Here is a 26,405-nt window from a genome sequence, read left to right on the forward strand (position 1 = left end):
CAGGGATGAAGGAACGGTGATATCATTCAAGATCAGCCTTGTGAATAGCTAGGAGGGGAACATGCAAGTGGTTGTGTTCACATGCACCAGCTCTGACTGACGTTTTAGATCGTAGAGCTCACGAGTTTGGAAAGTGTTGTTGAAGGAACACTGTTGAGTTGCTGCACTGTATCTTGTAAATGGTATGCACTACTGCTAATGAACGTTAGTGCTGTAGGGAGTGAATGTTTATACATATGATACCGATCAAGCGGGCTGCTTTGTCCTGGATGGTGTCAAATTTCTTAAACGTTGATGGGGTTGCCCTCTTCCAGACAAATGGAGAGTATTTCATCAGACTCCTGACTTGTGCCTTGTAGATGTGGACACATATTGGGCAAATAGGAGGTGAGTTACTTGCTGCATGATTCCTAGTCCTTGACCTGCTCGTGTAGCCACAGTATTTATATGGTAGAATTGATCACTGCACTGTTCTTGTGGAAACAAAATCCCAACAATGTGGAAAATTGTCCATGAGTATCCTGTACACAAAAATCAGGTCAAATCCAACCTAGCCAATTATTGCCCCATCAGTCTACTCTCAATGATCAGTAAAATGATGAAAGGGACGATCAACAATTCCATAGTGCAGCATTTGCTTGGTAATAGCCTGCTCAGTGACAATTCAGGTTCCACCTGACCTACTCAATTCCTAACCTTAATTGTTCAGTCATAGACAAAAGAGCTGAGTTCAGAAGGGGAAGTGAGCATGACTGCCTTTGACAAGGCTGCGTTTGACCAAATATAGTATCAAGGAAAACCATATTGAAGTGTATTAAAGAGGAAACTCTTCTCTGGTTGTAGTCATACCTAGCACAAAAGAACATGATTGTTGTTGTTTGAAGTTTGTGATCTCAGCTCTGGGACATGTCTTCAGGAGTTCCTTAAGGTAGTGTCTTTAGGTGCTTCTTCAATTACCTCCCTTTCATCATAAGATCAAAAATGGAGATGTTTACAGTTGATTGCACATTGTTCAGCACCATTTGTGACTCCTCAGGCACAGAGGCAGTCCAGGTCCAAACGCAGCAAGATCTGGAGAATATCCAGGCTTGGATTGTCAAGTAACATTACAACCAAACAATTGCCAGGCAATAACCATCTCTCACAAGAAAGTAATTCTTGCTGCTTGACATTCAATGGCATTACTCTCACCAAATCCCCTATTATCAATATCTTGAGTTTACCATTAACTAGAAACTGAACGGGACAAGCCACATATATATTTTGGTACAAAAGCGGGTGAGAATCTGGGAATTACACGGTAAGTAACACTCCCTCTGTCTCACTAATGCCATGTCTACCTTGTTAAGATACATCAAAAGTGTGATACAATATTTTGCACTTGCCTGGATGAGTTAAACTTCAAGAAACTTGACACTATCAAGGACAAAGCAACCTATTTGATACCGCATCCACCAGTTTCAACATTCATTCACCACTGATGCACTGTGGCAGCAGTGTGTATCATCTACAAGATGCACTGCAGTAAAACACCAAGGCACGTTTGATAGCACTGCCTGGAAAGACAAGGGCTGAAGATGCATGGAAACAGCAGTGGGAGTCAAGAAATCACATGCCGGCAGTAGCCGGGAAGGTAAATTAGAATATAAAATACTTACCACGTGAATCAGCAGAGCGAAGGCTGAACAGGAGTGGAAGTGGACATGGGGACTGCTGGTTAATTGAACGAATATATTCAGTCAGTGGCTAAACCCAAAACACTACATGTGTAGTGCTCCCACCTGTCCTCCACCTCTAATAAAAAAAAACTGGAGCGTTGGTAAGGTAAGGTTTTTTTTAAACCCTTGGCAATTTAGAGCAGAAGGGATGGAAGTTAGGGTAGTTGCATGCTCTTGTTGCAGGATGTGGGAGATAAGGGTCACCATTTGTGTCTCTGCTGATTTCACCTGCAAGAAGTGCACCTAACTCCAGCTCCTCACAGACCGTGTTAGGGAACTGGAGCTGGATGAACCTTGGAGCATTTGGGAGGCTGAGGGGGTGATAGAGAGGAGTTATAGGGAGGTAGTCACAACTAAGTTATAGGATAAAGATAGACCATCAGGAGAGGCAAAGGGAATAGGCATTGAGTGCAGGGATCCCCTGTGGCCGTTCCCCTCTGTAATAAGTATACCACTTTGTATACTCTTGGGAGTATCTACCAGGGGAAAATCACACTGGCCACGTATCTGGCACTGAGTCTGGCTCTGTGGTTCAGAAGGGAAGAGGGAGAATAGGAGAACGATAGTAATAGGAGATTCAATGGTTAGAGGAACAGACAGGAGATTCTGTGGTCACGAACGAGACTTCCGGATGGTATATTGCTTCCCGGGTGCCAGGGTCAGGGATGTCCTGGATTGAGTCTACGGGGGGGGTGAGCAGCCAGAAGTCATGGTATACTTCGGTACCAATGACATAGCTAGGAAAAGAGATGAGGATCTGAATAGTGAATATAGGGAGTTAGGTTGGAAGCTAAAAGGCAGGGTGAGCAGAGTAGTAATTTCAGTGCCAATGGCTAGGGAGGCTAGAAACAGAGAGCAAGTGCAGCTGAACACGTGGCTGCAGAACTGGTGTAGGAGGGAGGGCTTCAGATATGTGGATCATTGGGATACCTTCTGGGGAAGTGGGAACTGTACAAGGTTAACAGATTGCATCTGAACTGGAAAGGTACCAATATCCTGGGCTGGAGGTTTGTTAGAGCTCTTCGGGAGGGTTAAAAAACTAGTTTGGCAGGGAAATGGGAACCAGAGCTACGGATCAGAGGATATGGTAGCGAATGAACAGGCAGATACAGCGTGCAGAGAGTCTGTGAGGAAGGATAGACAGTTGATAGTCAGTGCGATGGGTTGAAGTGTGTTTATTTTAACGCAAGAAGTGTCAGGAATAAGGGTGATGAGCTTAGACCATGGATCAGTACTTGGCGCTATGATGTTGTGGCCATTTCAGAGACTTGGATATCACAGCGGCAGGAATGGTTGTTGGATACTCCAGTTTAGATGTTTCAAAAGGAATAGGGAGGGAGAGAGGTAAAAGAGGTGAGGTAGTGGCATTGCTAATCTGGGATAGTATAACAGCTGCAGAAAGGGAGGTCATTGAGGAGGGTTTGTCTACTAGTCAGTATGGGTGGAAGTCAGTTTGGAGTCCATTTTTTAATTGTTAAGGGTGAGGACCAGTTCGGCCAGACGAATGAGAGTGTCGGTAGAAGGGTACTGAACAGGAAAAGAGCAGTCACTTTTTTGGGAGTTTTCTGTGGATCCTCCAATAGCAACAGAGATACAGAGGAGCAGACTGGGAGAAAGAATTTTGAAAGGTGCAGAAGTAACGGTTGTTGTCATGGGTGACTTCAACTTCCCTAATATTGATTGGAATTTCCTTACTGCAAATAGTTTGGATGGGGTAGGTTTTGTCAGGTGCGTCCAGGAAGGATTCCTGACTCAATATTTACTAGTAGATACAACTAGAGGGGTGGCCATATTGGATTTGGTGCATGGCAATGAACCAGGTCAGGTCGCAGATCTCTCAGTGGGAGAGCATTTTGGTGATGGTGATCACAACTCCCTGACCTTTACTATAGGCATGGAGAGGGAGGGGAGTAGATGGTATGGGAAAGTATTTAATTGGAAGAGGGGGGTTACAATGCTATTAGACAGGAACTGTGGAGTGTAAATTAGAAGCAGATATTCTCAGGGAAATGCACGACAGAAATGTGGAGGCTGTTTAGAAACACTTGCTGCGACTGCAAGATAGGTTTGTCCCACTGAGGCAAGGAAGAGATGGTAGGGTGAAGGAACCTTGGATGACGAGATGTGGAACATCCAATCAAGAGGAAGAAGGTTGAGGAAACAAGGATCAGGCAGAGCTCTAGAGGGTTACAAGGTGGCCGGGAAGGTACTGAAGGATGGAACTAGGTCTAGCAAACCTCCGGCCCAGGATATTGGTACCCTTCCAGTTCAGGTGCAATCTGTTCTTGTACAGTTGCCACTTTCCCCAGAAAGTATCCCAATGATCCACATATCTGAAGCCCTCCCTCCTACACCAGTTCTGCAGCTATGTGTTCAGTTGCACTCTGTTCCTAGCCTCCCTAGCTAGTGGCACTGAGATTACTACTCTGCTCCTGCTTTTTAGCTTCCAACCTAACTTGCTAAATTCACTATTCCGATCCTCAATTGTTTTCCGAGCTATGTCATTGGTACCGAAGTATGCCATGACTTCTGGCTGCTCACCCTCCCCCATAGACTCAATCCAGGACATCCCTGACCCTGGTATCTGGGAAGCAACATACCATTAGGAGAGCTAGAAGGGGCATGAAAAAGCCTTGGCAAGTAGGATTAAGGAAAACCCCAGGGTGTTGTATGATTATATGAGGATTAAGAGGAAGGCCAGAGTGAAGGTGGGGCTGATCAGGGATAGTGGAAGGAACTTGTGCCTGGAATCGAAGGAGGTCGGCAGGTGCTTAATTACTTTGCTACAGTATTCACTAGTGAGAGGAACCTTGTCATTTGTGAGGAAAGTGTGAAACAAGCTGATTTGTTCGATCATGTTGATGTTAAGGAGCATGTGCTGGAAATTTTTAAAAAAAACATGAGGATAGGTAAGTTTCCTGGGCCAGACGGAATATACCCAAAGTTAATTTGGAAAGTGAGGGAAGAGATTGCTGTGCCTTTGGCGATGGTGTTTGCATCCTCACTGTCCACTGGAGTAGTGCCAGATGATTGGGGGGTGGCAAATGTCACTCCCTTGTTCAAGAAAGGGAATAGGGATGACCCCTGGGAATTACAGACCAGTCAGTCTTACATCGGTGGTGGGCACATATTTAGAGTTTGTAATTATTTGGAAAGGCATAGCTTGATTGATAGTCAGCATAACTTTGTGAGGGGCAGGTGTCACAAGCCTTATTCAATTCTTTGAGGATGTGACACATTGATGAAGGTGGAGCAGTGGATGCGGTATATATGCATTTTAGCAAGGTGTTTGATAAGGTTCCCCATGGTAGGCTCATTCAGAAAGTAAGGGCATATGATACAAGGAAATCTGGCAGACTGGATACAAAATTGGCTAGCCCATATAAGGCGGAGGGTAATAATAGAAGGAAAATATTCAAGCTGGAGCTCTGTGACCAGTGGTGTTCCACAGGGATCGGTTCTGGGACCTCTGCTTTTTGTGATTTGTATAAATGACTTCAATGAGGAAGTGGAAGGATGGGTTTGTAAGTTTGCTGATGACACAAAGGTTGATGGAGTTGTGGATAGTGTGGACGGCTGTTGTAGGTTGCAATGGGACATTGACAGGATGCAGAGCTGGACTGAGAAGTGGCACATAAAAAAATGTGAAGTGATTCATTTTGAAAGATCGAATTTGAATGTAGAATACAGGGTTAAAGACAGGATTCTTGGCATTGTGGAAGAACAGCGGGATCTTGGTGTCCACGTGCATAGATCCCTCAAAGTTGCCACCCAAGTTGATAGGGCCATTAAGAAAGTGTATGGTGTGTTGACTTTTATTAACATGGGGATTGAGTTTAAGAGCCACGAGGTTATACTGCACCTCTACAAAACCCTTGTTAGACCACACTTGGAATATTGTTCTGGTTGCCTCATTATAGTTCTGGTCGCCTTATTATAGGAAGGATGTGGAAGCTTTCGAGAGGAGATTTATCAGGATGCTGCTTGGAGTGGAGGGGATGTCTTATGAAGAAAGGTTGAGGGAGCTAGGGCTTTTCTCATTGGAGCAAAGAAGGATGAGGGGTGACTTGATAGAGATGTACAAGATGATCAGAGGCGTAGATAGAGTGGATAGCCAGAAACTTTCTTCCTAGGGCAGAAATGGCTTTCACGAGGGGGTATAATTTTAAGTTAATTGGGGGAAGTTTAGGGGAGATGTCAGAGGTTGGTTCTTTACACAAAGAGTGGTGGGTGTATGGTAGTAGAGTCAGATACATTAGGGACATTTAAGCGACTCTTGGATAGACACATGGATGATAGTAAAATGAAGGATATGGAGGTTAGGTTGATCTTAAGAGTCGGATAAAAGATCAGCACAACATCGAGGGCTAAAAGACCTGTACTGTGTTGTACCTTTCTACATTCTTAGTCACATAAACTATACTGTTGCTGGGACAGAACTTTGCAACTCCATTGTCAACCATCTTATGAATTGCAGTAGTTAAAGATGGCAGCTGACCACCATCTTTGTAAGGACAATTATGAATAGATAGTAAGTGCTGCCCCAGCTAGTGATGCCCACATCTGATGAAAGAATTTTAAAGAAAACAGTGACTGTAAAGCAACTTTTGACATCCTGAGGTTATATACCCTATAATGTGGTTATTCATTAGTGTGTGTGATCTCAATATATGCAAATGGTTCCATATTTATCTCTAACACTTCATGTAATTCACTGTGTATGTGATATGAATGTACACGTTAGGGGAAGGTGGCTCCTCCAGGAGTGAACACAACATAGAAATTTTTAAGCTGATATGAAACCACTCCAAATTAACCAATTAACACTGAGGTCATTACAATAACTTGCACTATTTTTTCCACACAGTAGCTCCTCAATTCAGCATTTAGCATTAACTTCAGCATTAAGATGTAGATTCCATACTCTTTTGCAAGAAATTAATTACCACTTATTTAGTTTTTCTGGCTCCCAGTTAGTATTTCTTTTTGTTTGTGGGATGTGAACATCACTGGCTGGGTGAGCATTTATTGTCCATCCCTACTGTCCTTGAGAAATTGGTGATGAGCAGTTTTCTTGAACTAGTGTAGTCTGTGGGAGTTGGTATATCCTCAAGTTGTTGGCAAGGAATTTCCAGAATTTTGACCCAGTGACAGCGTAGGAACTGTGTTATAGTTCCAAATCAGGATGATGTGTTGATAGTTGTTATAAAGTAGAGGTTGACCCCACTTTGAGAACTAAAACCGAAACGCTCAAAGAGGGGCACCTTACCCTATAATCTGTGGTGTAACTAGCTTTTCAGCGACTTCTAGTGGTTAAATAAAATAAATTCCTGAAACTCACTTTAAAATCAACAAGTAATAATGTATTTATCTAACTCTAACAGTGAACAAATTAACTAAACTATTAACAAATCGAATAAATCCCTTCTAACTACTAACTATTCCCGAATAAAACAAGATTTTAATGGAATGGTCCCACTCATATACAGAAACAATCAGAATTTAGTCTCTCAAAATTACAGCCAGGTTATGTGTCTGCTGGAATGTTCTGTTTACAATTTTACACACACCAAATTCTAACTTTTTGTCTCCTGATCTACAATTACTCTATCCAGCTTTGCCTCATAGTCTAAAACTGTTCTTTCCCTGTGTATCTTCTCTTCTTCCCCCGAACATCATGGCCCATAGTCACCCTTTACCATGCAGCCATTTCTTTGCTACCACCTCTCTTTCTCTCATCCCCACCCAAAGCATCTCTCCCTACTGCCTCCTTCCTCTCCTTTGTGCTTGTTTCCCTATCCCCGCCCTCAATCACCTGGGCTTCTTTCCAATGCTCACTCTGTTCTAACCTCCTCCTTTGCACTTTCTCTCACTTCAGCCACCCCAGTGCTCTTTCTCCAACTCTATGCTTTTGAATAAACAGTAAACTTTATAATACTATTTAAACAAAGTGTACAACTTATTCCTAACATCCAGAGTTAACCAGTGGTAAATATGTATAATAGATCATGATTAAGTACTTCACGGTGTGCATCAAATAGAAAATATGATCAAGGCAGATCTGATGGATTTCTCAACAATTCCCCCTGGATGTTAATAGCATGGTGGGTCAGCAAATCTTATTAAACATCATAAGAGATCACAATTCTTCACATTTGCTGATGTGAGCTTGAAACTCTTATCAAGATCTACTCCATCACGGAGTGCCTAAATATCTGCTCCAATTCCAGTTGATGACCCTCCTAAAGCTAAGCTTCAAAACTCCAAAACCCAGTATTCATTCATAAGTCACTGACAGCCAGTCTCATTGAGCCAGTCCTACACTGAATGTTTCCTTAAGGCTCCAATATCTAGCGTCGCCAAGCCAGTCCAGTTTTTTCCCAGGTTCCAATTTTGCTCAGTTACATTCAGCAAATTGGGAGAAACTGCAAGGGGCTTAGAGGAAGTCTGCAAGCATTAATACTTAAGTGCATCTGAAAGAGTTTGAACTGAAAGCACACACATAGTAGAAGGTAGCTATTCTGGGACAAAAGTTTGCAATACCAATAAGGACTCAGCAGTGGACTGTACTTCAAACACAATATATATGTGTTCACCAGCAGATTACTTCAGCAGAGTGCATAGTTAACTTGGGAATTTGGTGAATAATCGAATTTTAATATTGTAGTTATGATTTTAATATCTAGCCACGTTTTACATTTAAAGTAACTTTAATGGGACTTGCAGTTTCCTACAGTTGTGAATTAGCTAGTGAAAATGCCCAAGGATTTTTTTACACAGGAAGTAAGTAGCACAATATTGGGCCAAAGGAGCACTGCGACAAAATGCATACTTTACTCGCAAAATCTAGCAAGTGAGTGAATCAGGAGCAGTGAGGGAAGAGGTGAAGTGCTAGACTTTTACAGAACAAAGAGCAGTCTTGGAGAAGAAGCAGGGTACTGCAAGTGCAGTTGGCTAAAGTAGGAATACAAAAATGTAGGATGGTGGATAAGCAGCAGCAAACAAAAAAGATAAATTCCAGTGTGAAAGAAAGAGACCACAAGAAGGACGCACCATCCATAGCTAAGGAAGTTAGGGATGATACTAAATTAAGAGAGGTATGTGTAAAATTAGTGTTAAATCAGAAAACTGGGAAAATTTTAGAAATCAGTGAAAATAACCAAAAAAGGGAAAATTTAGCATGTCAGACTGAACTAGCAAGAAGCATAAAATAGCATCAAAAGCTTCTAAAAAGAAACACTGTAGCTCAAGTTACCATTGCTTCTTTACAGAGTGGGGCTCAGGACGTAACAATGGCAGAGATTCTGAACAACTATTTGATATCTATCTCTTCAATACTGTGATCTTCTTAGAGACCATTTATGTTCAGTGAGAAATCTGAATACCCAGTAATTAATCTCTTGAGGATAGTGCATTCTTCTTGTGGGCGCTTTCTTCCACTGTTTTCATCTTGTTAATCAAGTTGTCATCTTTACTTCCTGCCATAAATTCTGTCCCCTTATTGCTGCACTTGCTACATCACCCTAAATACCATTCACTTCTAACTCCATTACACATTTACCTGTTTCCCTGCTTCAACGCATCTGCCAAAAAACCTGAACAGTGATTTATTTTTATTCATTCACAGGACGTTGGTGTCACTGGCTAGGCCAACATTAATTATCTACCTCTAATTGCCCAGAGGGCAGTTAATAGTTAATCACATTACTGTGATCTGGAGTTACATGTAGGCCAGACCAGGTAAGGATGGCAGATTTCATTCCTTAAAGAAGAATAGGGTTCTTTCCCTAAAGAAAGATTTTTTTAACAATAATTAACAATAGCTACATGATTGCCACTGGGCCAGTTCTTTATTCCAGATGTTATAAAGTTTTACCATTTTCCATGGTGGGATTTGAACTCATGTCCCCAAAACATTGGCCTGTTATTCTGGATTGTTAGTTCAATGACATCACAACTTCACCACTATCCTTCCCTTTTTGTCTTAACACAGACTCAACTGCTATCCTGGCCTCCAGTCCTCCATTCTATGTAAACTTTAATTCATCCAAAGTTCTACTGACTGCATCCTATCCCACACCAACACTGTGAACTTGCTGACCTAGATTCTTTCCTGTCCATTAGTGCCTCCAATTTAAAATTCACAACATTGGATTTCATCTCCCCTTTTCTATATCTGTAAGTTGTCAACCCATGGTTCCAGAAAAGCCTTCTATTCCTTCAACTCTGGCCTCCTTTTTTCTCACCATTTATAACTGTTGCCTCGGTCTTTGTAATTCCTTCCCTAAACTCTTCTACCATGCTCTCCCTTCCCCTTTCTCCTTTAAAACCTTTCTCAAAACCTAACATGTTAATCTTGATAGTCTCTAAATATTTCTTCCTTTGACACAATATCCAAACTGCCAAAATGTATCAAATGTTTTTCAACAAACAACAGAAGAAATTGAGTTATGTTTATTTAAACTAAAGTGAGTCACTGACTGATGGATGGTAACAAAAAAAGTGAGAAGTGAGTCAAGATTCTACTCGATCCACTTTTAGAAAAGCTATAATTGTTAGGAGTCACTATATGTAGAGTCATTCTCTGAGTGAGTCATCATTAAGCCCATGGCTGTAGGTGAGATATCACTTGCTTGGCTGATAGGAACATCATCAGAGTTCTGAGAAGTAGTTTCTTCGACTTCTGAGCAGGATGGCGACTGAGGTTTTGTTATTTGATTCAGGACGTTGGCAAAAGTTGCAACTTGCTCGGCTATCTTTCCCCATTCAGTCTGTATACTGTGCTGCATTGTATTGAGGTCACTGTGCAGCTGAATAAAACCACTCTGGAGAGCATGCCTGATGTTCTCATTGCAGGGGACTCTTGGTACTGTCTTTTCTTCTTGTTGGCTTGGGAGTTTGAGCAAATTGTAATGCATATCTCTTGACCTATATGCATAATGTTCTACATATGGTTCCAATGGTGACCGTTCTTTATGTGTACCTGTGCAGGTTCTCCTGAAGTAGGCATTATCTTGCTCATTCTCCTGTTGTTCCCTGCTAGGTTCTTCCAATATCAAAGGGATTTGTAGGGTATCATGAATGGCCTCCTCACTCATGGTGCTTGTTGTGTTGGTGTCTCCTGATGTGGTCTCTGATGATACAGACGAGTCATCTATGTTGAGGGGAGAGAGGAAAGCATCAGAAGTTGATTTGATCTGGAATTGTCCATTTATTGAACTGCTGAAGAATTTAATGTACATTGGGTTTAATGTGCATTGATTTGTCTCAGACCGAGTAAGTTATATTAATGACTTGGTTCATCAACTATTTATACTTAATAAAAAAAGGTTATTGATTGGTTAGCAAGTGGACTTTGATTAGTCCATAATCTAAATATGAGATGCACAGAAATCTAGTGTATGAATCACATATGTTAGTATGCAGATACAGCAGAAAATCAGAAAAAGCTAAGAGAATGTCATGGTTTATTGCAGAGAGATTTGAATGTAACAATAGGAAGGTTCAGATTCAGTTGTACAGAGCATTTTGTGAGACCACATCTTTGTCAATTTAACTTATCTATAACCCTTTGAAGGTTCCTTATGTCCTCTTCAAAACTTCTTCATACCTCACATACCTACCTATCTTTGTAACATAAGCAAATATAGTGATCATACCTTCAGTATCTTCATCCAAATCATTTATACAGATTGTATACATTGCTGGTCTCCATACTTAGAGAAAGAGTGGTTCAGAGATGGTTTCCTAAACTAATACTCAGAATGAGTGGAATGCCTTATGAGGAAAGGTCAGACAGGTTAGGTCTATATCTTCTGGGGTTTAGAACAACAAAAACAAAGAATAGACAGCACAGATCAAGTCCTATTAGCTTTGAGGAGAGATTGGTTTATTTTAACTTGAACCTTGGAGGCTGAGGGGCAATCTGATAGAAGTTTGCAAAGTTATGACAGGCATGGATGGAATGGATAGCCGAAATCTTTCCCAGGGAGTCAGAGGTGACTTAATTGAAATTTACAATCCTGGAGGGGACTTGACAAGGTGGATATCCAAAGAAAGTTTCATCTTGTGAGAGGACCGAGAACTACAGGGTCATGATTGAAAAATAAGAGGTCACCTATTGAGGAAACATTTTTTTCTCTCAGAGTGTTGTGAGTCTTTGGAATTCCCTTCCTCAAAAAGCAGTGGCTGCAGAATCTTTAAATATTTTTAAGGGAGAGGTAGATATTATCAAGGGGAAGAAATGTTATCAGGGATATGTTGGCTTTCAGTTAAAATCAGATCAGACACGATCTTATTGAAAAGCGGAGAAAGCTTGAAGGGCCAAGTGGCCTACCTTATTTCTTGTTCATTTGTTCAGTGGGGAGTTTTCCCATATTTTTCATTGATTCCAGTCTTCCTAGGGATCCTTGATGGTTTCTTAATCATATTCTGTAAGTGCTTCCTTGATGTCAAGGGCAGTCACTCTCCTCCACAGTTTAAGTCTACATTTGGACCAAGGCAGTAATGAAATCAGGAGTCAATGGCCCTAACAAAACCCAAACTGAGCGTGAATTAATAGATTTCTATTTTGCAAGTGCTGGTTTGACAGCACTGTCAAAGACCACTTCAATCACTTTTTACTTTATTTTTTATTTTATGTTTGATTGTAGATTGAATTGGTAAAAGGACTGGTTTACAACAAAGGACTGAGGAAGGAATTGATCTACTTTTAAGTTTCTGAAACTCATTGTTTCACTATTGCTCTGTTCAGACAGCAAGGGAAGCTTTGATTAAACAGCTCGCTTCCAGAGGTTTTGTAAACAAAGTGAGATTCAGCCAACAACATTCGTGTGCAGAGTCGTGACCAGTTGTGGATGCCAATGGGCCTGAGACTGATAACTATTTGATTGAGTCCTGGGTAAATGAACAATTTGTGTGTATGAACAGTACTACAAACAGCTGAAAGGGGAGATTGTGTTTATGTGTATCGCTCTCTCTCTCCTGTAAAATATCTAAAGCCTGAAGAAAGTTAATTTATTTACTCCCACCAATTGCTGTAACTGTTCATTTTAAGGGAAACTCCTTTTCAAAGATTTTAATAAAGACAGATAGAAAATAGGAGGAGGCCATTCAGCCCTTTGAACCTGCTCCACCATTCAATATGATCATAACTTATCATCCAACTTAGTACCCTGTTCCCACATTCTCCCGATATCCTTGATCCCGTTAGCCCTAAGAACTATACCTTCATCTTGAAAACATTGGCTTTTTGTGGCAGAGAATTCCACAGGCTCATCACGTTTTGAGTGAAGAAATTTCTCCTAATTTCAGTCCTGAATGGCTACCATGTATACTTTCACTCTGCCTCTCGTTTGGACTACCCAGTCATTGGGAACATCTTTCTTGTGTTTGGCTTGCTTAGTCCTGTTAGAATTTTATAGGTTTGTGAATGTAACAGTGAGTTTAAAAAGGAAAGTTAAAAGGAAAAGGACACCAATCAGCTTGAGATTGGAGGTAAACACTGCTTTGAATGCAGATGAAGTACAAAGGGTAGATGAGAGAAATGAAGGGTTTTACCCAAAGGAAAGATAATTTCTTTTTATTTAAAGGAAGCATCAAGCATACAACTATAGAAAGGAATACACGGGCTATTCAAATTCTCTTGCTGGAGAAAAATTTATTTTTTCATTCAGAATTCATTGAAAGCCAAAGTGTTAATAATGGGTTAGGTGGAGAACAAAACACATTTCTATTGTACAGAGTCCAACTGGAATGTGACGTTGTCTGGAGTAGAGGTAGTTGGGGTATTTAAGCAATCACCTGTGGATGGAATTGATTTACACCTGGAGAATATTTTGACAGAAGTGAAAGTTATAGCTTCATCAATATCACAGAGAGGGGAAAGTGAGGACTGCAGATGCTGGAGATCAGAGTCGATACTGTGGTGCTGAAAAAGCACAGCAGGTTAAGCAGCATCCAAGGAACAGGAGAATCAGCGTTTCGGGCAAAAGCCCTTCATCAGGATTGAGGCTGTGAGCCGAGTGGGTGGAGAGATAAATGGGAGGGGGGTGGGACTAGGGTTGAAGATAGCTGAGAGTGCGATAGATAGATGGAGTTGGGGGTAATGGTGATAGGTCAGAGAGGAGGGTGGAGCAGATAGGTGGGAAGGAAGATGGACAGGTAGGACAGGTCATGAGGGCAGTGCCAAGTCAGAAGGTTGGATCTGGGATAAGGTGGGGAGAGGAGAAATGAGGAAACTGGTGAAATCCACATTGATGCTGTGGGGTTGGAGGGTCCCGAGGCAGAAGATGCGTGCGTCCTCCAGGTGTCGGGTGGTTAGGGAGTGGCGATAGAGGAAGCCCAGGACCTGCATACCCTTGGCGGAGTGGGAGGGGGAGTTGAAGTGTTTAGCCATGGGGTGGTGGGGTTGGTTGGTGCGGGTGTTCTGGAAATCTTCTCTGAAGTGTTCACACTTCCCCCTTCACCTCCATCCAAAGTCACCAAAGGAGCATTCCACATCCATCAAAGTTTTACCTGCACTTCCACACATGTCATTTACTGTATCCGTTGTTCTCAATGCGGTCTCTTCTACATTGGGGAGACAGGAGCCTACTCGCAGACTGCTTCAGAGAACATCTCCATGACACCCGCATGACACACTCTTGATTATAATCACAGAGAGTCCAGTTAAGGCTAAACAGATGGAACAGTTGCAGGAACAAGTTCTGGTATTTTCTACTGTGTGTAGTGTCCAGGGCAATGGCTAAACAAAGCCCATTACCAGAGGTCATGGTATTATGCAAGCAGAAGTTAGGGTAGCTAAAATTGTATTTAGAAATGAGGATATAATTCAAAATAAGGGGGTTTAAGTGTTCAGCCACAAGGTGGTGGGTGTGGGTTAGTGCGGTTGTCCCAGAGATGTTCTCTGAAGCGGTCTGCGAGTCGGCGTCCTGTTTCCCCGATGTAGAGGAGACCGCATCAGGAGCAGTGGATACAGTAAATGACGTGTGGAAGTGCAGGTAAAACTTTGATGGCATGTCTTCATTAATTGAGGTACAGGAAACAGATTCAGAGTTAAGTAAGTTAACACAGACACTGAAGCTGAGGCTGAAGGAGTCCAAAGTGCTATTATGTAAAACAGGGTGTTTTGAATGAAATGGAAATATCATTGCAGACCTGTGAATGAAGAATGGGTGGTTGTTCTTCAAATTTTGGTACTGCCCACATACCGTAAGATATATTGTATGTGGTACATGAAGGTCCCTACAGAAGTACATGTAGGAATGCTGAAAACATAGGCATCAATAACAAGTATTTTTATGGACAAGACTCCACAAAAGTGTAGTGCAGTTCTGTGAAGCATGTCATATATTTCAAGTGGGAGATCAACCGCAACATGTAATCAGTCTAGAACTTTTAATACCTAAACCAATTTATTGAAGAATCTATGGCGAGAGAAACAGCATTAACGTTTTGAGTCCAATATGACTCTTCTTCAGAGTCTGTGCTGTGTAATATATTTGGAGCCCCCAAAAGAATTTTGTTCTCACCCCTTTGCAAAATGCCAAGAATAATGAGAAATGCTAGGAGAAGAATCTACAGAAGTGAAACTAAATCATACAAACAAGTAATATAAGGAAATACAACAACAGAAACATGAATTTGAAAACACAAAAAGAAGAATTTATGGAATACCACCACTTTCAAGTTCCCATCCAAGCCACTCACCATCCTAGAAATAGAAATATATTGCCGTTCCTTCATTGTCACTGGGTCAAATCCTGGAATGTCCTCCCTAATAGTATTGTAGGCCAACCCATAGCAGGTGGATTGCATTGGTTCAAGAAGGCAGCTCATCACCACCTTCTCAAGGGCAACTAGGGCTGAGCAATAAATGCTGACCCAGACAGTGATGCACATATCCCACAAAAATTCATAATTTAAAAAAAAATTCAAAAATGACATGCTCCTTTGAAGTGTCCAACCTCAACACACAAGTTACTGTGGCATCTTTCCATCTCTGGCACTTTCTGTTCTTACATTAGAGATAAAGAAGAGCTTGAGACTGCACAATTGATATAGATGCAATATACCTCTTAACACGAGGACCTTCCAAAGAAACTTGGTCTCCTGTTGTGTAAGGGCTTTATGATCCTGAAGCAACCTGTAGTGATGTCATGGAGTTGCTCCTCAATGGGCATAAATCGTATAGTATGGATAGAGTTAGGAAAGAATGAGAAATTTTTAAGAGGGAAGCAAGTACAATCATGAACTATACCATCTAGCATTTAGTGGTCAATTTCAAGGAATAGTCCTCCTATAATATAACAATAAGATTACAGTCTGATACAGCTCTAAATAATATGTAACCAAAAGAGAAAATGCTGGAAAATCTCAGCAGGTCTGGCAGCATCTGTAAGGAGAGAAAAGAGCTGACGTTTCGAATCTAACTGACCCTTTGTCAAAGCTTAAAAAAAGGAGAAATAGGGAGGTATTTATACGAGGCTGAGAGAAGGTGAGTCATGGCTCCAGAAGCAAAGGTAGCAATAAAGAGGTGATAATGACAGTGGACAGAGAGATTATAGGGAGATTAGGAGCTGTGAATGACCAAGGCTGAAACCAGTGCTATGTGACAAAATATGTGGGGGATGGGGGGTAAGGGTGAAGCAGAGGCAAAATGGAAATAGTGGAGAAGGGTAGCAAAGGAAGAAGAGGAGAGGAAAAAGGTGATGAGAGAGTGGGGAACAAGAGAAAGAGAGACAATCAAGAAATAAGAGGTACAGAAGTGAAAAAAATAAAATTACAGATCAGAATGGAAACAGGGGGTCGAGATGGGCTAATCATTTGAAGTTGTTAAATTCAACGTTGAGACTGGCAGGCTGTAACGTGCCTAGTCGGAAGATGAGATGCTGTTCCTCCTATTTGTGTTGAGCTTCACTGGAACATTGCAGCAGGCCAAGGACAGACATGTGGGCATGGGAGCAGGATTGGGTGTTGAAGTGGCAAGCCACGGGAAGGTCCGGGACCTGATTGTGTACAGACCGAAGGTGCTCAGCAAAGTGATCACCCAGTCAGCGTTTTGTCTTTCCGATATAGAGAGCAACGAATGCAATAGACCAAATTGAAAGAGGTACAAGTGAATTGCTGCTTAATCTGAAATGAGTGTTTGGGGCCTTGGATGGTGAGCATGGAAGAGGTAAAGGGGCAGGTGTTGCGCCTTCTGCGGTTGCATGGGAAGGTGCTGTGTATGATGGGAGAGGTAATAATATGAATTATAGGTAATATGTATTGTAGCATTTAGTTTTGTTGGCATAGATGTCCTTTATGGAAGGAAACTGCTGTCCTTATCTGGTTAGATTAGATTACCTACAGTGTGGAAACAGGCCCTTTGGCACAACAAGTCCACACCGACCTGCCGCAGGGCACCCACCCAGACCCATTCCCTTACATTTACCCCTGCACCTAACACTATGGGCAATTTAGCATGGCCAATTCACCTAACCTGCACAGTTTTGGACTGTGGGAGGAAACCGGAGTAAACCCACGCAGACACGGGGAGAATGTGCAAACTTCACACAGTCAGTCGCCTGAGACTGGAATTGAACCTGGGTCTCTGGCGCTGTGAGGCAGCAGTGCTAACCACTGTGCCACCATGCCACCCACGGTTAGCTTTACTTATGCAAGATCTAAAGTAATATGGTTGACTCTTTCCTGTTCACTGGGCAATTCCTGATGGGGTAATAAATTGTGGTCTTGCCAGTGATCCCCATATCCCAAAAATTAATAACAAGTAAAGACTCTTAATAAGTAACAAACAGAATTATACAGAAACTGTAGACTGCACGCAGGTCTTGACCTTGTGTTTTCCTCCACCAGTCTTAGATGTGAGCATAAAATTGCACAATAAAAGGTGGTGGCAGTGAAGATCAAGAAACAGAACTGAAAGTGTTTGGAGAAAAGAAGAACAAAAAAAAAGACTTTTTTCCCCAAGAAAAATGCATTAATACACCCTTAAGACCAGTTAGCAGCCAGAAGCCATAGAGCTGACCAGTGAAAGAATTGCGCACAGCATGAGTGTCACTGATGAGGCCAATATTATTGCACATCCCTAATTGCCCAGAGGGCAGTTAAGAACTAAAAGCCATATTGCTGTGGGTCTGGAGTCACCTATGTAAGTCATATCAGGTAAGTCTCCTTCCTTGGAAGGCATAAATGAACCAGGTGGGTTTTTTATGACAATTGGCAGCACTTGCATGCTCACCATTAGGCAAGCTCTTATCTCCAGATGTTTTCATATTGAATTCAAATTGCACTATCTACTATGATGGGATTTGAATGCATTCCCCACAGGATTTCTAGATACCACTCCCTCTCAACAGAAAACCCCGACAAAGAATCCACCAAAAAGAACTATAAATCTCAAAACAAACTTGTAAGGGGATAAGAAAATCACTGAGTGTCATAAAACCCATTTAGCTGCTAATTACATATTTAAGTTAAATGTTACTTGCTGTAAGATTACAGTTCTGGCTGTTTAGGTAATTGTGAGTTTCTGAGTGTCTGAAGTTATATTTCTATAATCATGGCAATTTCTTTAAAAAAAAATAGATTGAAGCTTATCTGTAGAATGAATGGGTTTTGTACAGTAATGGACTTTGCTTACTTTAGATTGTTTAAGAAGCAGCATGGTGAATAAAGGTGCCTCAAAGTTTTGTGAGAGAATCCTGGAATTTTGTTTTTAAGATTAAGGGGAACACCTATAGATGAGGGCGAGGAACTTTTAGCTTTCACTTTTGACTTTGGGCAGTGGTTAGTCCTGTTCTACCTTGGAAAATGATAGCATTCCAGCAGGGATCTTCAAAAGGAAATGATCAAAGTGGTGAATTAAGTTATCTTGAAGTGAAGAATTATTGTTCGTTCCAGACCAGATGTGTTGTAATAAGAACTTAGAAGTGGTTATTTAAGCTGAGTACATTTAAGTTCAAATGTTTAATAACTCCAGGAAAAACCTATCAGTGGGTCAATTTTAAAAGTTGAAATCACAAATGGTTCAAGCCTACCAAGCTCATAGAGTCATAGATGTACAGCATGCAAACAGACCCTTCGGTCCAACCTGTCTATGCCGACCAGATATCCCAACCCAATCTAGTCCCACCTGCCAGCACCCGGCCCATATCCCTCCAAACTCTTCCTATTCATATACCCATCCAAATGCCTCTTAAATGTTGCAATTGTACCAGCATCCACCATTTCCTCTGGCAGCTCATTCCATACCCATACCACCTTCTATGTGAAAAAGTTGTCCCTTAGGTCTCTTTTATATCTTCCCCCTCTCACCCTAGCCTATGCCCTCTAGTTCTGGACTCGCCAACCCCAGGGAAAAGACTTTGCCTATTTACCCTATCTCTGCCCCTCATAAGTTTGTCAACCTCTATAAGGTCACCCATCAGCCTCCAATGCTCCAGGAAAAATAGCCCCAGCCTGTTCAGCCTCTCCCTATAGCTCAAATCCTCAACCCTGGCAACATCCTTGTAAATCTTTTGTGAACCCTTTCAAGTTTCACAACATCTTTCCCTTAGGAAGGAGACCAGAATTGCACGCAATATTCCAACATGGCCTAACTAATGTTCGGTACAGCCACAACATGACCTCCCAACTCCTGTACACAATACTCTGACCAATAAAAGAAAGCATACCAAACACCTTCTTCACTATCCTATCTACCTGTGACTCCACTTTCAAGGAGCTATGAACCTGCACTCCAAGGTCTCTTTGTTCAGCAACACTCCCTAGGACCTTACCATTAAGTGTATAAGTCCTGCTAAGATTTGCTTTCTCAAAATGCAGCACCTCGCATTTATCTGAATTAAACTCCATCTGCCATTTCTCAGCCCATTGGCCCATTTGATCAAGATCCCGTTGTAATCTGAGGTAACCCTCTTCACTGTCCACTACACCTCCAATTCTGGTGTCACCTGCAAATTTACTAACTGTACCTCTTATGCTCGCATCCAAATCATTTATGTAAATGACAAAAAGTAGAGGACCCAGCACCGATCCTTGTGGTACTCCACTGGTCACAGGCCTCTAGTCTGAAAAACAACCCTTCCTTCCACCACTCTCTGTCTTCTACCTTTGAGCCAGTCCTGTGTCAAAATGGTAGTTCTCCCTGTATTCCATGAGATCTAACCTTGCTAATCAGTCTCCCATGGGGAACTTTGTCGAACGCCTTACTGAAATCCATATAGATCACATCTACCATTCTGCCCTCATCAATCCTCTTTGTTGCTTCTTCAAAACACTCAATCAAGTTTGTGAGACATGATTTCCCATGCACAAAGCCATGTTGACTATCCCTAATCATTCCTTGCCTTTCCAAATACATGTACATCCTGTCCCTCAGGATTCCCTCCAACAAATTGCCCACCACCAATGTCAGGCTCACTGGTCTATTGTTCCCTGGCTTGTCCTTACCACCTTTCTTACCACCACTTTTGCCAACCTCCAGTCTTCCGGCACCTCACCTGTGACTATCGATGATACAAATATCTCAGCCAGAGGCCCAGCAATCACTTCTCTAGCTTCCCACAGAGGGCATAGGTACACCTGATCAGGTCCTGGGGACCACCTTTACCCATTTCAAGACATCCGGCACTTCCTCCTCTGTAATCTGGACATTTTGCAAGATGTCACCATCTATTTCCCTACAGTCTTTATATCTTCCATATCCTTTTCCACAGTAAATACTGATGCAAAATGCTGAGTATTGTGTTGTGGGAATCACGTCGGGGTGTGTTTTGGGTACTATAGTGTTTTGTTTCTTCAATTTATAAAGGTATATGATGGAATTAATGTAATTATGCGTTTACTGAGTGAGTGCAGCTTCAACAGCATTCAAGAAGCTTGACATCATCCAGGACATAGCAGACTGCTGATGGCACCACATCCACAAACATCCACTCCCTCCAATGCCGATGCTCAGAAGCAGCAGTGTGCACCATCTACCAGGTGCACTGCAAAAATTCACTGAAACGCTCCTTAGACAGAATCTGCAAAACTTATGACCAATATAATTGGAATACTGCGTGCAACTCTGGTCTCCCTTCCAAAGGAATGATGTGAAACATGAAAGGGTTCAGAAAACATTTGCAAGGATGATGCCAAGTTTGAAGGGTTTGACCTATAGGGAGAAGCTGACTAGACTGGGACTATTTTCCCTGAAGTGTCGGAGGCTGAAGGGTGACCTTATAGAAGTTTATAAAATCCTGAGGGGCATGGATAGGGTAAATAGATAAGGTCTTTTTCCCAGGGTGGGGGAGTCTAAAACTAGAGGGCACAGGTTTAAGGTGAGAAGAGAAAGACTTAAAAGGGATCTAAGGGGCAATTTTTCATGTAGAGGGTGGTGCATGTATGAAATAATGAAGGCTGGTACAATTAAAGCATTTAAAAGAGATCTGGATGTGTGTATGAATAGGAAGGGTTTTGGGAGATATGTACCAAATGCTGGCAAATGGAACTAAATTTATTTAGGATAGCTGGTCAAAATGGGCAAGTTGTTCCATACTGTATTTCTCTATGACTCTATCTAGAGTGTTGGGCTGGGATGGACAAAGTTAAAAAAAAATCACACAACACTAGGTTATAGCCCAACAGATTTATGTGGAAGTTCAAGCTTTCAAAACACTGCTCCTTCGTCAGGTAGCGAGTGGGCAGGATCATAGGACACAGAACTCACTATAAATTCTTGTCCTTTGATCCTGCCCCATTCGCTACCTGATGAAGGAGCAGCACTCTAAAAGCTTGTACTTCCAAATAAACATGTTGGACTCTAACCTGGTGTTGTGTGATTTTTAACTTAGAAGGCCTAGGGCAGCAGATACAAGGGAATACCACCACCTGCACTTCCCTGTCCAAGCCATTCACCATCCTGACTTGGAAATATATCACTGGTCCTTCAGTGTTGCTGGGTCAAAATCATGGCATTCTCTCACTCATGACATTTTGGATCTATGTACACCAAATGGACTGCAACAGTTCAAGAAAACAGCTCACCATCATCTTCTGAACCGCAATTAGATATGATCAATAAATGTTGGCCTTGCCAGTAATACCCGCATCCTGTTGTTAATGAATAAATAAGTAACAAGAAAGACATTTTGGTGAGAAACAAATTATGTTTGACAACCTCCAAAATAGCTTGTGATCAATATTTCACTTCAAGAACAAGTAGGACATCGGCAAGATCATAATGAACAACAAATATCAGCTCCCAAGAGTGACTGTTGATAACTTCAGTAACTATCTGCATGTACTATCTGAATCCTGCAACTATGGTGTCTTACAATGAAAATTCACTTGTGACAGAACTGTAATCAGTTACTGAACTTCTTCAATCAATAGAGGATCTATCTTTAGAATCTGCAGTCCAATTATAAGTGGATACAGCATCTAATATAATATTCAAGATGTATCATGCAGTAAAATTTTATTTAACACAGAAAATTCTAGAATATTGACTGTTTGCAGGACAATAGAGCATTTGACCAGAGGACCTCTCATCTGAAAATCATATTTATGCAACAATATCAATGTGAAATTCTGAACAATCTAATGCTACAGCCTTCTATCACAAGTGTGGTTCCTATAACTCACATCAGTGAAGACAAACTGTCCAGTCTTACACCAAGAATGTATTGACTGTAGTAGGAAAAGAGGTCACTTCCCAAAGTGAAGAGCACACCAAGCATCAAACTAATTTGTCTCTACCCTGTGTATATTAATGACTTCGAACAAAACTTTGAAGTACAGGTCAAGATGACAAGACAGTCATCAGCTTCCTCAAATGGTGCCAGTTCTTACATTGTTGGCTGAATCAGGGTGAACCCTCCTATCATGCTGAGGTTTAATGGAGCTTGAAGATCTCAAGCCATCAGGTCGTTTGAAGCCAATTCAGGAAACTGAGAATTGTCAGCGAACAGAGCAATTCTGTTGAAGAAAAATTACATATCTTTAAAGTGAGAAGAAATAAACATTTAATCAGGAAGATCACTTAGAATGAAATTGATGAAATGGACAATGAGATGAACATGAGTCAAAACGTGTGGTGCTGGAAAAGTACAGCCAGTCAGGTAGCATCCAAGGAGCAGGACAGTCAACATTTTGAGCTTAAGCCCTTCATCAGTAAATCCTAATGAGATGAATATAGAAAATTCAGACAGGAATTATTAGCTTTTAGCTGAAACTCAGGCTTCCAGGTGCTGTAAGTTGAGGCATTTCCCATGCAAGTTCTGGTCTCATACTGGAACTATGCCTGACTGACCCCTTGGAACAGGAGGAGTACACCACAGTTTTGAGCTCTCCTTCCATGACTAACTCCTTTACATTAAGCCCTGACATTGCTTTTCAAAGCAAATACTATTAATTACTGTCCATTTTAAATGAACCTTTCCATTACCTCCCTTACAAACAATAAACCCAAAGTAAAGGTGTTACAAAGTAAAAGTGAGAAAGATAATATAAATACTCACCCAACTTTACCTACCTAATCAGCTGCTTCCTCTTGCCACACATCACTTTTGGCTATTCTTTCCAGATGGCTTTATTACATCACTGACTCTGGGATACTCTTTCCAGACTGTTCACTTTTCCAGAAGTGAGAAAAGAAAGAAGGGCAAAGAGCAAGAGTATTCACATAGTCCTCTGCATCACAATGGACAATGGAGACTTCAATCATTGCTCAAGTTTCAGAGAGAAACTTCAGAGAGTTAATGTGACTTCTTCTCCACAGATGATGCCAATCTTACTGAGTTTTTCCAACACTTTCTATTTCAGATTTCCAGTATCTGCAGTATTTGGTTTTATTTGGAATGTGTAGATGAGCTGGTCAGATGGGCAGACAATGGCAGGAGGAGTTTAATCGTGAAAAATATGATATGATGTATTTTGTGAGGACTAAAAAGGCAACAAGCAGATAATGAATGGTAGGGCCTTGGGAAGTATAAAGGCTCAGTGGTGCTTGTGTGCATTTCCAAAAATCCTTGAAGGCAATGGAACAGGGGGATAGAGTAGTTAAGAAAGCCTATTGGATAATTCCTTTATTCATTGAGGCATTGAATACAAGAATACATGATGGACTAGTATATAATGTTACTTAGGCCACAGCTGGAGTACTGTGCACTGTTCTGGTCACCATACTATAGGATGTGATTGCTCTGGAAAGGTTGCAGAGATGATTCTCTGTGATATTATTTGGATTGATTCATCTGTGAAGAGAGGATAAATAGTCTGAGGTTGTTTTCCTGAGAGTAGAGAAGGCTTGTTGGGGGTTGGGGGGTGGAAACGGGTTGGTGGAGACCTGATTGATTGAGATATACAAAACTATGAGGGGCACAGACAGGGTTGATAGGAATAAACTCTTGTCCTTAGTAGATGGGTCGATAACCAAGAGACAAATTTAAGGAAAGGAGCAGATGATTTAGAGAGGATTTAAGGAAGTATTTTTCACCCAGAAGGTGGTAGGTATCAGCAATTCACTGCCTAAAAAGATGTAGAAGCAGGAGCAATCTTTTTAAGAATGTACGTGAGCTCTTAAAATGCCACAATGGGCTAAATGCTAGAAAATGGGATTAGCGTAGATATATGCTTGATGATAAGACTGAACGTGGTTGCCTGAAGGACCTCTTACTGTTCTGTAAAACTCTGACTTTGTTATTCTAGACTCTGAGCCACATGCTTTAGTGAGAATAGAACAGTTGATTAATTGGATAAATGGTTAGAGAATTGGTATAGGACAGAGGGCATCAGATTTCTGAGTTGGGACAATTTTTAAGGTAGATGGTACCTTACAAGCTGGATGTGTTACACCTTAAGAGGACACATTTTCTTTCAACTTGATACTTCTTTAACTTCCTCAGTTAACCACACTGATATGTCTTTTCTTCTTTTTATCAGAGTGTACCTTTCTGGATATTATGAAATAGTGCTGTCTACTATACTATCATCTAACCTGGTTTCCCAGTTCCCATTCTGTCTTTACACCCTAGTAATGACTTTTATTTAAGTTCAAAACACTCTTCTTACTCTCACTCTTCTCTCCCTCAAACTGAAATCAAAATCAATCATGTATGGTCATTGCTACCTACAGATTACTACAAGGTCATTAATTAATCCTGCCTCATTGCACACTATAGATCCAAATATAGCCTGGTCTCTTGTTGGCTCTGAAAAATCCTGCTCTAAGATAATGTTCCAAAAGCTCTCTTCCAGGCCACCTTTCCTCATTTGATTCATCCAATCTATATCTAGCTAATCACTGACAGAAACATTACTCAAATGACTTCTCTTCTTGCTTCTGTGGTTACAACTGGAGTTGTTCAATAATTGATTCTTGGTGCCGTCCTCCTCCCATTTGCATGTTGCAATTTCAAAACATACTCAATCTCCACATATACACTGATGCCACCCAGCTCTATCTCACCAATATCTCCATAGACTCATTCCAAATTCTACCCCTCATAAACTTATGTTGACCAATCCTAACTCATACCATTACGCTTGCTCACTGATCTACATTGCTTTCAAAGACAACATAATGAAGTTGCGACATAATCCAATCGGTCCAATGATAAACCCTTGCTGCACTTCCCTAAGGGTTGCACAAATGAAAGCACATGATTTGATTGTAGCAGTGTCAAAGATGCTTAACTGAAGAATACGTAATAAAGAAGCCAATGATTAAATATTCTGAAATCATATATTACAACACATTCCTACCCTATTACAAAGTGCAGTGTTAAGACATTGCTTTCTAAATTAGATGGTCGGTGTCAATCACTCATGGAGTCCAGGTTGCTGTGGCAACATGCACTTTCACATGCATGTGTAGTCTGGAGTGTGAACTCTGATGGTAGAGGCACCAATTTTCACTTCATCCCAGGGCTGACCAGGAATCTCTCCCGCTTATACTGCCTGCCATTAATGTGTTTTAGAAGGATTTGTAGGTTGAGAATCAACCTGTTTGGCCATTCATTATTCAACATATCACCTTTCCTGAACATTGCTGTGTAGTCTGCTGCCTTCTATCATTTAAATTTTTGAGACTTTTTAGAGAGATGGAAGAAAGTGAGGACTACAGATGCTGGAGATCAGAGTCGAGAGTGTGATGCTGGAAAAGCACAGCAGGTCAGGCAGCATCCGAGGAGCAGGAAAATTGACGTTTTGGCATAAGCCCTTCATCAGGAATGAGGCTTATGGGCTGGGGCACTGAGAGATAAATGAGAGGGGGATGCTGGGGAAGGTAACTGGAATGTAATAGGTAGATGAAGGTGGGGGGGAAGGTGATAGGTCATAGAGGAGTGTGGAACGGATAAGTGGGAAGGAAGATGGACAGATTAAGAGGGCAGTGCCGAGTTGGAGGCTTGGGACAGGGATAAGGTGGGAGAAAGGGAAATGAGAAAACTAGTGAAATCCACATTAATCCCATGTGGTTGCAGGGTCCCAAGGCAGAAGATGAAGCGTACTTCCTCCAGCCGTCGGGTGGTTAGGGTTTGGCAATGGAGGAGACTCAGGACCTGCATGTTCTTGGTGGAGTGGTGGGAAGGAGTCAAAATGTTCGGCCATGGGGTGGTGGGCTTGGTTGTTGCGGGTGTCCCAGAGATGTTCTCTGAAACAATCCGCGAGTTAATGTCCTATCTCCCTGATGTAGAG

General features: G+C 41.6%; 1 long non-coding RNA gene across 2 annotated transcripts; it reads right to left on the minus strand.

Annotated features, from left to right (window-relative positions):
* Positions 1-9,968: 9,968 nt before the first annotated feature.
* On the minus strand, positions 9,969-25,986 carry LOC148145942 (uncharacterized). 2 transcript variants are annotated; one of them, XR_015760904.1, is made up of 5 exons: positions 23,242-25,986; positions 22,560-22,685; positions 21,753-21,818; positions 15,794-15,889; positions 9,969-10,872 (listed from the first exon to the last, which is right to left on the minus strand). It is a non-coding gene; the product is annotated as an uncharacterized LOC148145942 (long non-coding RNA). The 2 variants fall into 2 exon arrangements; XR_015760903.1 differs by having other exon boundaries at positions 22,560-25,986.
* Between the last annotated feature and the right edge of the window lie 419 nt (positions 25,987-26,405).

This window comes from Chiloscyllium plagiosum, unplaced genomic scaffold, assembly GCF_037043375.1.
Source record: "Chiloscyllium plagiosum isolate Xiang-an unplaced genomic scaffold, Cpla_swu_hap1 HiC_scaffold_22, whole genome shotgun sequence".
In the NCBI taxonomy this organism is placed as follows: Eukaryota; Metazoa; Chordata; class Chondrichthyes; order Orectolobiformes; family Hemiscylliidae; genus Chiloscyllium; species Chiloscyllium plagiosum.